We start from the raw sequence: 13,656 nt of genomic DNA on the forward strand, positions 1-13,656 counted from the left end.
TAGTGCTTGCTGATGTATTTACTATAAGCCTTTGTGTATTGAGAGACATATATGTTTTGTAAAGGGTTTAAAATTGAAATGTATCGAATGTTAGTGCATTCATTCACATTTGAAATTTTGTTTCTTCCTTTATTGATTTTATGTACCTGTATATCACGGAGCTTTTTATTACAGGAGCATATAAGGAGGAGTGTTAGAAAAATAATTTTTTTTATTGTTGTCTATGCTCCTTCCTTATAAAAAGCTAGGTGACCATAGACTAATTCTCTTTTCACATCTATAGCGCCTTAAGATGTAAGTCACCTGTGTCGTCCTAAATAATTTTAATTTAATCCTCAACTCCGAATTCAGTAATTTACAGTCGTTGTGTGATATTAACATTCTACCATGATATAATAATAAATTGTGCATGACAGAGGATTGTTTAATTTGTGTCCGCCACCATTAGAGAAAACCTTCCTGTGCATTCGACTTTGCTGAAACATTCTCTACCAGTCAACCATAGGGCCAAACAGACATCTACAATTAAATTAACTAAATTAGATTTTAGCCAAATTAAATGAACAGAATCACTACTGTGCATTAAATCTCGCGAGTATGTAATGGGTGAAATAAATTATAGATTTATAATTTACCTTATTATTTCAGGTAGGTCAGGCTACAGCGGAATCGATTACAGATGTAGACTGTGACTTGATGTAGTGCATTTTAACATGTAGCAACATTTGCTATAATTATTACCAATACAACTATCGACCCATGTCCTACACTAGCCACTAGTTTCAGTAAAAGTAAAGCTAACTAAACACAGCTCATAAAAGAAAATATTGGCCGATATTGCCACATAAAATCTTTTTATAATGCGGGACATACATAGATACCATTTGCATGAAACCCATCACACGAAGCTGTGGTCGGCACAGAAATTATTATAGAGAGCAGAAATATTTCCAATACAAACAAAGAAAAAACATACAGTTTGAGCAAGTTTCTCTACCCGCATACGAAATAAGCGCATGTCACGCGCTCCAAGCGCGGCTTGATACATACGTAATGTGGACATGCCACAGAATTGAGTTCCGCCACTACTAACATTTTTCTATGTGCTCTTTAATAAGAGTAGTTTGTATTAGTTTCCGCATTGAAACGAGTTTTCTTACCGGTGCATTTTTCTTTGCGAAATATAACTTAGCTAAAAGTTCAGTTAGGTATATGTTTTAAGTCGTGCCTTTCTCCATTTACTTTCCAGTTATCTTAATATTATGGAAATAAATATGTATCAGATTTAATCGGCAGCAGAAGTATCTTTTAAGTGGACGAGGTGTAAAATGATCTGAATATGACTGTGTAGATGCAAATCATTTTGAAATTGGAACACCCAGTCATCACACTACACGCACGCAGTTTCAAATCAATGAAACTGTTTTCACAGCAACGAGCGCCCGCAGACAGATGTGTTATCGACGAAAGTTCCAAGTGAGGCTCTCCACGCACCCCTGTCAGCTTCGCCAAAACAGGGGTTTTTATTTTCCCGGGCTAATTTGAGGTTACTGTTCGACTGACGGCGCCGGAATTCGGGGTCAGTGTGTTTTGTTTAGGCCCTCTTGACTTAGAGGGCAATTGAAGAAAGAGTTACTTTTTCTCAGTAATAAGTAGCCTTTATTCTCTTTATTTATTTATCGTCTTAGGTTAGGTATTTTTATAATATGAATATAAAAGTAAAACATAAAAACACTTACAAAACAATAAAAATACATATAAACACATTATAAAAAACCTAACCTAGGGTGCCGCCAGCAGCGGGGCAAGGCCCAAGCTACCGGTGGTCAGGGCTGCAGAGAGAGGAACCGACGTACTATCCGCGCCGTGTCCAAGATCACCGCCTTCTGCATCTGTCCCTTGATCCAACCACCTAGCGAGAGTCTCTCGAGATGTTGGTCGAGACTCTTCGCTATTAAACCGTTCACTGAAACGACTACTTATCGGGACAATGATCGTCGAATCAACATCCCACATGGCGGTTATCTCGTGAGCCAAGTCTAGGTACTTACTGGACTTGTCCTTCTCGGCCTTCACGAGATTCTCATCATGGGGGATGGTGATGTCAACGAGCATGGCCCGACGTTGCGATCGATCTATTATCACAATATCAGGCTTATTGGCTACAATAGTCCTGTCAGTGATGATAGATCGATCCCAATAGAGCGTGGCACGACCATTCTCGAGAACAGGCGCAGGTGAGTACTTGTAGTACGGTACTTCGCAGTCCACAAGGCCATATAGAAGAGCAAGTTGCTGGTGAATAATCCTGGCTACGAGATTATGTCTGTGCAAGTACTCGCCGTTAGCAAGATGAGAACAACCGGAAATGATATGCCTGAGTGACTCTCCGGGACGGCGGCATGCCCGACAAATGTCGACCGTACCGTCCTTCAGGATATATTTCCGATAGTTGTTCGTCATCATCACTTCGTCTGCAATTGCACAGGCAAAACCCTCGGTTTCTCCGAAGAGGTCCCCGAATCGTAACCAGTTCACCGACGCGAGCAGGTCCACATCGGGTCCCGTGAGGGCCTTGTAGAACCGCCCGTGTAGCACCTTACTCTCCCATGCCGCCTTGCGATCCGCAGTACTTAGTACCACAGGTTTGCGCCAGTTCTCGTTTGCCAAGGAAAGCGGCGTGAGGTTCCTATCTACTGCCACCACATCACGATGCATCCCACACTCGTTGTTAAGGAAATAGTTCCTGAGATTGTACACCTCGCGGTTGTGGAGATCCTTGGCGTTTAGGAGGCCTCGGCCTCCACACTTCCGTGGGATGTACAATCTCATAACTGACGAGCGTGGGTGTAGCATGCGATGTGTGGTGAGCAGTGATCGGACCCTCCGATCCAGGGCGTCCAGCTCGGTCTGAGTCCACCTTAGTATGCCAAAGGAGTATGTGAGTAGGGGCATTACCCAGGCGTTGAAGGCGCGCACTTTGTTGCCTCCTGACAAAAGACTGTTAAGGACTTTTGTGAGCCGACTGAAAAAGCGCTCCTTCACCGACCGTCTAATACCCTCGTCCTCAATACCCAACGACTGTGACATACCAAGGTATTTATAGGTTTCTGATTCAGAGATGGATCTGAAAGACATTGTCTCAGACAGTTGTAAATTTGTTGAATTTACAACCCTCCCCCGCTGTACATGCATAACCGCACATTTATCGACACCAAACTCCATGTTAGCCTTTATTATTGTTATTACATACAATTAGGTTGCCTTGTCACAACCCCTTGTTGTGTTGTGTTGTTGGTTGGTTAGGTTGTTGTTGTGGTTGTCAGGTTAGATGGTTGTCATTAGGTCACAGAGTTCCTATGGCCACCTCATGTCTCCATTAGACCAGCTCAATGGTACCAGATATTGCATTTTCACCCAACTTACATATATTTATTCAAATTTTCAGCTTCATTGGAGGTTGGAGGTTCAAATGGGAGAGGATCAAATTTAACTTGCAACATAAGTACATTGCAAGTTAATAAAAGGCTTGTAAAAAATGTTAATATAGCTGACATAAAAACAGATTGTAAAAATATTGGGATATCTTGTAAGTAATTGTATAATTTCTTCAAGGGAGCGGAAAATCCAAGTCATCCGAGATTACAACCGTTAACCAACTGATCCCGGGACGGAAGAAAACAGAATGTCTCGTGAGTTGGATAATGTTAAATTTATTGCAGTGCTAAAATGTTTACGGATATCGCGCGGGCGCGCCGGGACTCCGAGCTCTACTCACCCTTGTAAACACGTTTTATTGGCTTTATAATATGTTTTACGCGTGACGTTTTACAAACGATCCCAGAGGATCGTCGAATTATTTTTACGGCACGTATTCCGTGCGTCGGAAAATTCCAAACAACATGGATTTTATAATTACAGTACCTACACTTAACAAAAACAAATAACTGAAGAATTTATGCTGTACTAACAACAGGTGTAGGTCCTAGTGGATTGAATAATTTCTGGTACAAAATAGTTTTAAAACAAAGTTAAGTTTGCCAGACAGCTTCGGCAGACGAGGGTGTTAATGCGTGAAATCACAGTGTGAAATATTTGTTGTGTAGAGCGTGGAATGCGGCGCAGCGTAACAATTGCACGCCCTAATACCAGTCAAGCGCTTGATGAAGGTCCAGCCCTCTCAGGCTCCGCACCCTCGCGACGCCTTTCTGCTGCTTCGGTTGTCAGCCAAGCTATGTTTGTACTATGCTTATATGAAATTATATTACATTTGTATTGTGCTTTACCACATCAACGCATTCATTAATTAATCATTCAAACTTTTATTACATTTATAGCAAATCTTTAATTTCGGTCACAAACAAATATCAAAAATACCTGTATCCAGAGTGTGAACTTTGACACAAGATTTTTGACAATTTATTGTCAAGAGAATGATATGGCAATTTACAAGCGGAGTCATGGCGGAGTATTAATTTTAAACGAACTACCTTGGGAGGAAACGTTTAATTTATTACGAAGTCAGTAAATGTCATTCCAGCCAAATCATACATAGTGCTTTTCTCGCAAATGTTGCTAAAAAAATCAATACTATTAAGTATTATTCAACACAAGCAACATTTATAGGTTCATTAGGTTCCGTCGAAACATTATATCATTCAATTCAGTGCTAAAGTTAGCTCTATAATCTGCTAGCTCTCAATAAGTATAACGTAAATACAGGCCACTCATTTCCTTTGAAATCGTCAAAGTTATTTTTTATTTATTTCGCTCTATATAAATTAGTTTATATAACTAGAGCTAAATATAGTTTTTCTTAAATAAAATTGCTCTTTGTGTATGTTGCTGTTCAAAACACTTAGGCTATTTAACACACCATTGATATACCCATACATAATGTACGATACCTATTATGCCTACATATTCATTCAATTCAAAAAGTTTTTTTCTGCAGATTAATTTCACGAAAGACATTTCCGATGTCAAAATGTGTCTGTCAGCACAGCAGCGTATATTAAGGTAAGAGCTGTTTATATAAATGCAAAACAGATCGGCGGCTTGTCAGATCGGCTCAGAACCCGCTGATCGAATATGGATTTAGAGTCTTCCCCATTCCGTTCGCTCGTCGCACCCTCGTGCCCTACCGACGTGGTCCGACAGCCGAAAAGTAATCTCTGTCTAATAATAATAACGAAAATGACGAATATACGTACTGCCCTCTTATCATTCTAAGGTTCTACCAGATTAAAATAAAGGGTTGAATTTTGGTAACCGCGGAGTATAGGCACCGCGTATAATTTATAATCATAATAGAGATACAGTTACTTGTATATTTGTCAATTCTCCTTTCAGCTCTGGTAGTTGAATTGTTTAATTAAAAGTGGATGCTCATTGCTCATCATATCCTTTATTACGATAAATCAACTGTTACCTGTCACCTTTATATATATATTATGCCTAACTACTATTCATCTACAATCTACATGAATACCTATAAGCAAATTACGCACACGCACAAATATTTACATAATTAGGTATATTGTGATGCAAATAATGCTATGTTAATATGTATTACATTTTTACAGAAACATAACTAATTAGAACAGAACTCGTTAAAAACTGGAACGACGAAGACGTTTCGATGAGTTCTTCAAAAATTAGTCGATTTCTATATCGTTCGTTATTCGTATTCGTGTTCAATAGCAAAACATTTTCTTTCAATGCTTCGTCCCTTCCCTGGCTGCGGCTGGATCCAATCGAAGGTATATTAAAACTTTCCGTTCGCCGTAGCCCTTTGTACCAACTGCGCCCGCCGGCATCGAAGCGCGCCCCGCTAGGATCGGTTTGCGACTTTTTAAAGATGCATGGAGCTAATTTAAATTTACAAATTGGTAATAAGGAAGAAACAGAAATTGAGGAGATGTATTGTTAAATTAACGATGTGTTCACGATGACACGACATACGAAACCAAAAGACTAAACAAAAAAAAAACTTCCACATTTTTCAACAGTCGCTCTTAATTTTTCATAAAGATCGTCAACAAATCCAAGAAATCTCAGTACCTACGTACTTAACTAATCTCGAATCTAAATAGATAAGAAACATTCAGCTACACATTCAAACTTCAACCGCAAGGAACAACGCTGCTGCACGTAAATGAGTACCTAACTTATTAACTTAAGTCTCAATGATAGGTACTTGAAATATAAAGTTTAAGTAATATATTCGCGAATTGTGATACCTACATAAACGTAATAGAATAAACCGAAAAGACTAGCACAATTTTTTGCTGCGACTTTAACGTATTCTATACAATTTAAATTTTAAAAATTACTTTTGCTTAATCAAATATCCTAGGGAGTAGATTTATTAGACGCTGTAAACGTTTTCTCTCGTCTTTTAATTTTGGCGCAGCGAAGCAAATGTGTTCCTTATTCTGCCTGCAGCGCATAAATAATTAACCCTTTGACCGCCGTTGTCCGGTATAGAAGACAACGATAGAACGATACGCTGGCGCCGTCGTCTTGTATACAAGACACAAATTCAACCACTGAGTTAATGTGAAAATAATAACAATTGCAATTTCATTTACACTCGTGTTCATATTTAAAGTCTTTGTTTTTTCATTTATTTGCTTTTTAAGCCGCTATATAAATCCCTTCTTTTATAATAAGGCATTTAAAAAAATTGCTCCAATTTTCAACATTTTTCATGTTCCTCGTCGCCGTTGTCTTGTATAAAAGACAGCTAGGGATGGGAATGTTAACTCGATATGGGAATTTTTAAAGTAAATATAAAGTCAGAAATATGTTTTTATCTAAGTATTTGAACACTTGTTAATCGCCATTTTATTTCAACGAATAGTAGGTAACTACTTACTAGAATACGTAGAATGAGAGTCAGATAGGCATAACTATATTTAAAGTTCAGGAAGCTTCTTTAGCTCTATAAAGTAGAGTCAGACAAGTAAATTTGCCATTGTAGATTGTGGACTATTTAATTGCAGAAGAGATAAATAAAAAAAATAATTGATGTTATTTTATAGCTTAGTGGGAAGGGATACACCGCAGCGACCGCTTCGCACAAGTGTGGTACAGGGACATACCTGTTTATCAGACTTTACTTTTATTGTTATAACATTGAAGTTAATGTGTAATTTTTTTATAACAAGTCGTTGAACGTTTTTTTGATAAGAGTTTACCTATAGATTAATGTAAACCAAACTGAAATTATAATGATAGATTCTAATTCCGGAATAATATCTTCACTCATAAAAAATTCAACCCACGTGTAATTTTCACTAAAACAGTTCCGGTATATTGACTTTATCGACACATGATGCGCAGCTTTAACGTTACGCCAATAAAGTTTACGTACCGACAAGCGCTTACGCCGTTGACCTAGAGACTATTATTAATTGATCCGCGCGGAAACAGTCCTTGTCGGTCTGCACTGCGGGCAGTCCATGGGCGCCGTTGTCTTGTATAAAAGACTTCTCGTACAGCCTAGTGCGGCGATATCACGTCTTGAATCGACATTGTTTAGTGGTTGTTTTTTATGTTAAATCCCTATATTTTAAACATTTTCGGGTGTAAAACATATGTTTAATTTTGGCAATTTGGAATGAAATTAAAACAGGATAAGAACAAAGCTAAATTAAAAAGATTTTTATTAAATATTGTAAATATCGATATCACTATTTGCAATCCCTAAACTTTTTATTAGTTGTTTACTTAAAATTTGCTCTGGCGTGTGAGTGAGCGTCTTTGCGGACTAGGTCCGGCGGCCAAAAGGTTAAAAAGGCGTTCGACGCAGCGCCGGCACGCCCAAATGAGTACCTACTAATTTCAAAGCACCATTCTTAATGTATAAACTAATGATTAACGGAAAAAATAAGTTTAGCCTTAGTATACCTACTAAAATAGCATATGTAAAACATATGTCTTCCAAATATAGTGGGTAAATTTCGCCCTCTTGAGCCCAAACCCACCCCGCCTAAATGGATTAGAACAAAGATTAGGTAGATCTGGAAACCTCTTGGATTTGCACTTCAATATAGCACACGTATTCAATTATTTTTCAAATTAATAAAAATATATTCAAATATACGTAAAAAAGAAAATATTTTTAATATTCAAGATGGTTTTCACGACCAAGACAAAGTTTTCGGAACTATTTCAAATCCAGACGTTACTCACATTAACCAATTTGCTGAGAACGAAGTTTGCTTCTTAATTTGTATTCGGCCCTCGGGCCGCCCAAAAGGCGCTTCTTTTGTAGCTTCAGAAACCAATTTGTATATGTACTCGGAACGGCGAGAGAACTAAAACTTTCCAGTCTTAAGAGCTATCTATATAGCTTAAGTTACTTTGCTGCCTTCCAATGATTACTACTTCCCTACTTCTTTACATTTATTATCAAATGTCGTAATAAACTTTTATACCGTGAAGCTAAAGAATTTCTAAATTAAATTGAAAGTGACATTAAGACAGATGTTAAGAGCGGAAACAATAATTAAGAGGCTGTCGGTTTGAAACCGCGATGTCGCTGGCGAGATTTAATTAGTGAGCGAACAATTCAGCAGGCGCGGCTGCCGTGCCGACCGGTGGCCGCCGTAATGTACCGCCCGTATAATCTACGGCGTAGATGGGCATTTTCATTTAACTGTGCACCTTTAACGGCTGGTTAGCAATCGTTACAAAACTGACGGTCAATGTCAAATCCCATACATTTTGTCAGGAATGTAACGGTTAGACGTTACTGAAACACGACTTAATAAGTGGCGCTTTAAAGTACAATACAAGTCAAATGAGTATGCCTACATATCGCTCGCGTTTTGTAATGTCTTATAGGCCAATTCGAACGTACACTGGCATCAGAATGATAACTGAATGATGTCATTTAGTTATTGAAACAGGCCAATTTGAGTTTTAGTTATTCGATCTGTTTCCGATAATGTCACTTTTGATACTGATCTGCAGTATCATGAATCGAGGTTAATTTTCGTAAAATAAGTTATAGAAAATAAAACGGCAGCTTCACCGCTGGTCTCTGGTATCCAAATGAATATGAATGAACAAATATTCTAAAGTCCACGTATCCATATGGTGCAATATGGTGGTGGTGGTGGTGGTGGTGGTGGTGTTACTTATACATAAAATATAATTCCTACATTGAAAGTAAATACCATTATTTACTTCAATAGACATTAGTAAAGAAGACCATGTTATTAAACGCGTTAGCTTAGTGTAACAAAAAAGAGTCCGATAATACGACACGTCTGGGACTGCCGGCGAATCCGATTTCCCTATCTCCCCATATTTGTATTCGAAGCCCGATCCATCTAATATTTCCTTCCAACTCCGCCGACGCTATCTGCGTTCCTTCCTGACACTGAATCTAATCGGAATAGATATTAAAACCGTCCTTACAACCGAATCGATTCTTTCCAGATTTTTTCTATTATTAACTATGCATTATGTAAGTTACTAACATATTGATATGGGTACAACTAAAACTGATCAACGTCTACCTACTACATTACACTGTTTCCTATTGATTTCACTTCTGATCTGGAGTTAAAATCACTCATAGTTACAAATTAGATAGGTATAGCCTAGGGTTTACACACTAGGCTATAGACTAGGGTAGTAGACATATGTAGCACTAGATTACCTATGTCTACATATGTCTACTACCCTTAAAAAGGGTGTCTAATGCGTTCAACAAATCCTTAACTGACTAAGGCCCACTTGCTCCATTCCACTAACCCGTGGTTAACCGGTTAAACCTGGAATTGCCATGGTTACCTATACAATTATACCCAGACACTAGGTTATCGGTTTACCCGCTTAAGCCCGGGTTAGTGGGATGGTGCAAGTGGGCCTAAATAAATATAAATAGGTACGTACCTACATCAAAATGTACGTTTAACTGAAGCAGTAAATATGTATATGTACCTATCTAAAATATTATTCAGCGTAAGTACTTCAAAGTTTATCAGAAATTGAATGAACTCGTAGATACTTTGGTCAAATAAACACTCAAAGAACGAGGTCTTGATTAAATGAAGCGACCAAGTTTTAAAAAGCGAGGCAAGCAGACAATATTTCGCCTCCGCTCCCTCCCGAGGGCTTTGTAGCCTTCCCGAGAATCTGAAAAAGGAAATATCTCTCCTGTATCCAGAATTATGCAGACCATCACTTGGCCGGATTGAGATTTTCACCAACGACATAGATTATTCTATGATTAATTAGTAGAATAAATTTAATAATTTGTTTCGGTCTTACTCAAACTGCATAACCTCGCCTGCCATTTCTAACTTTGACTTAATAATTGTATTTTAGTAAATCATGAATATAAAATGTATTGGTACCCAAAATTATGCAGATTAACTAGGTACCTAAACATTGCCAAAATAACTGAAATTTCTTACTTAAAAAAATAACATGTTTTGCTAACTCTTAACAATTTGAATATTTGTCCGAGTTTCCGATCCGATTTACGTTCTACAATTTGGCAGTGATTCCATTAGTGTTAGAGTAAGTGTGGACCGGCTGCGTAATGGACCAACGCACACATAAAAGTGTTGACAACACAGAAAGTTGCTAAGTGCCCTCGTCAGCGTGTATCCCGTCTTATCTAATTTATTTAACCGTTAGAAGCCGCATCGAAAACAAGCTTGTTCCCCACACCCTTACTTGTGCTTGTGTGGAGAAATATTTGTTGTCGGGAAACTAGTTTTCGGGAAAGTAACCTTGTGTTTGTAAAATTGATCTCCTTAGCTATTTGTCTACACAATATGCATTTATTCACATTTGTTAAATAATATACCAATTAAATGTACTTATGCGAATGTGACGCATTGAGATTGAAATATATTTGTTATTTTATAATTGACCGAAGCGAAGCGAAGGTCTACGTTTTGACTCGGGCGTTTTGCTTTTGTATGTCCGGATGTTCTCCTCTACAGGTCGCAATTCTTAACCGATTCTCGTGAAATTTTGTAACCGAATTTTATGGACCGATAAAATTTTGAAAATTTTCGAGCCATTTTTTGAAAATTTTTCAAAATGGAAAAGTTGTGATAGCTCGCGCTTATACAAATAGTCGTATCGGTATCATAAGAAAGTATTCTTTTTGAGACATGTTTAGAGATTAAATGTCAAAAAATTCAGAAAATTTATTTCGCTGGTTTTGGAGATATTAAGATATTTAGTTTTGTATGTCCGGATGTTCTCCTCTACAGGTCACAATTCTTAACCGATTCTCGTGAAATTTTGTAACCGAATTCTTTGAACCGATAAATTTTTTTTGTCGAGCCGGTTTTTTGGAAATTTTTCAAAATGGAAGAGTTGTGGTAACTCGCGCTTAAACAAATAGTCGTATCGGTATCATAAGAGTGTATTCTTTTTAAGACATGTCTACAGATTAAATGGCCAAAAATTCAGAAATTTCATTTCGCTGGTTTTGGAGGTATTAAGATATTTAGTTTTTACTTGAGAATGAGTAGCTAAATTTCGTCACCTCATGTAAGAACTATCATGGTGTATTTTGCAAACGTTCGCTTTTTTTGTTTGCACGGAAGGTCTGGGTTCGATCCCTAGTAATTATATGCTGGGATATAACTTTTTGTATTTTTACACTTAAATTTCATATCGATTGTTGTTTTTTATTTTATTTACTCAGTTTTAAGCTCTGCTCGCGAGGTCTACAGCTCACAGAGCCACTAGTTTATTTGTTTTTATTATCTGTAAAGAGTCTGCCACATGCATGCACATGTAACAATGTAACTTCATCATTTCATCATCATTGCAGCCTATATACGTCCCACTGCTGAGCACAGGCCTCCTCTCATGCGCGAGAGGGCTTGGGCTATAGTCCCCACGCTAGCCCAATGCGGATTGGGGACTTCACATACACCTTTGAATTTCTTCGCAGATGTATGCAGGTTTCCTCACGATGTTTTCCTTCACCGATAAGCTAGTGGTAAATATCAAATGATATTTCGTACATAAGTTCCGAAAAACTCATTGGTACGAGCCGGGATTTGAACCCGCGACCTCCGGATTGAAAGTCGGGCGTCATATCCACTCGGCCACCACAATGTAACTTAATTATCATTAAACAAGCCGGATTTTGAAATAGACATCTATTAGACATATTTTAGACATCACCAAGATACGATAACGATATGTTTAAGATCTAACCTGTCAAATTTGACATTTGCGCGATTTTGGAGATACTCTTGAACGATTTCCACAGGATATGACTTAGAGATCTAACTCACATCTAATAGATATCTTACTCTATCTAACGTAAAAGTGACATTGGTTGCCCGAATTGCGCTCAAAAGAGAATTAGTTGATATCTAAACTATAACGTATCTAGAATGGATCTAGTACGTGTCGTCTCTTGTGAATATCTTGAAGTTCGAATACGGCAGCCGTTCTGTTAGCCACCGTCGTGGTTTAAAAGATCCAGGAGTACTATGTCCTTAATTACTTACAATAATTATGTTTTAAAGATTATCAACTTAAACAATTTAAATGCAATAGAAAGTTTCTTAAAAGTACTTAATGCATATAAATAATCTCACCTGAGAACACCGTCAAAGCTTCTAATACATTAACCAGCATATGTACCTGCAAAAAACAAGATAAATCAGTTTTTGTTATACAGATCTTCACACTTTAAGTACAGACAATAAATTTTGTATCTAGATATATTACATCTAGAAGAAGTAAATGGGTAATGCGCTCATTTTTACATGCTCGTAAAGAATCGAGATTATTATCACTATCAGACGAAATCATGCGACGCCGCTGCGTCATTGTGTGACACGTTAGCCAAAGCTCTAGAAGCCAATTTGAATTACGAGTAGGTAGATACTCGTTTATTACGTGTAACTAAATATTAAGAGAGATTTTTAGATGAGGCCTCCTGCACTACGGACACAGAATAACTAATAGTACTACCGTGTTGCGGTCTTGGGAAACGCTTAAAATTATTGGTCACTTTTATCGTGGTCGTCGACGGCAACGAACGACATACCAGGGGACCAAAATGGACGAGATTGTTATGGCGACGCTTTTATACTATCGTGGACGGTAACGGTTAATCGTGGACGATTTTTTCGACGATAGTATAAAAGCCGTGGACGACAAAATAAGATTAAAAGTGGCCAATGTCTACCGAATATGAAGCTAAGTAATAAAACTACATTATAATCTCACTTAAATATAGTGAGTTTTAAGTTCAGGAGCTGCAGAATCGCGGAGAGCATAAAATATTTATCAAAGGAGTCCCGAACGGTCTCGTCCCGCGGGAGCGCGCCGCGACTTCGCACTACTTCACACCCGGACTCTACCCGCCAGCACATAGCCTTACTCACTGCTAATAAATATACATGACGTCACTTACCGTTACATTTACTGCGCCGATAAACATGAAATAGATATATATAGGCTTCGTAAAAATAAATGCAGATATTGTTTATAATTACAAGGTAGCTGCCTACCTAATGCCTGCACGAAATTGGCATGTACATAATTTGAAATCAATTAATCTCAGTCATTTTGTTAATACCATTTTATAATATGAAATGTAATGTGACATTTAATGCAATGAAGATTTTATTTATTTACTTTATGTAT

At 37.8% G+C, this 13,656-nt stretch overlaps 1 protein-coding gene across 1 annotated transcript in view; it reads right to left on the reverse strand.

Annotated features, from left to right (window-relative positions):
- LOC134680091 (lachesin-like) overlaps window positions 1–13,656 on the reverse strand; it is a 110,443-nt gene that overhangs the window by 47,128 nt on the left and 49,659 nt on the right. The gene's annotated exons all lie outside the window — the stretch shown is intronic.

This window comes from Cydia fagiglandana, chromosome 3 (assembly GCF_963556715.1).
Source record: "Cydia fagiglandana chromosome 3, ilCydFagi1.1, whole genome shotgun sequence".
NCBI lineage: Eukaryota > Metazoa > Arthropoda > Insecta > Lepidoptera > Tortricidae > Cydia > Cydia fagiglandana.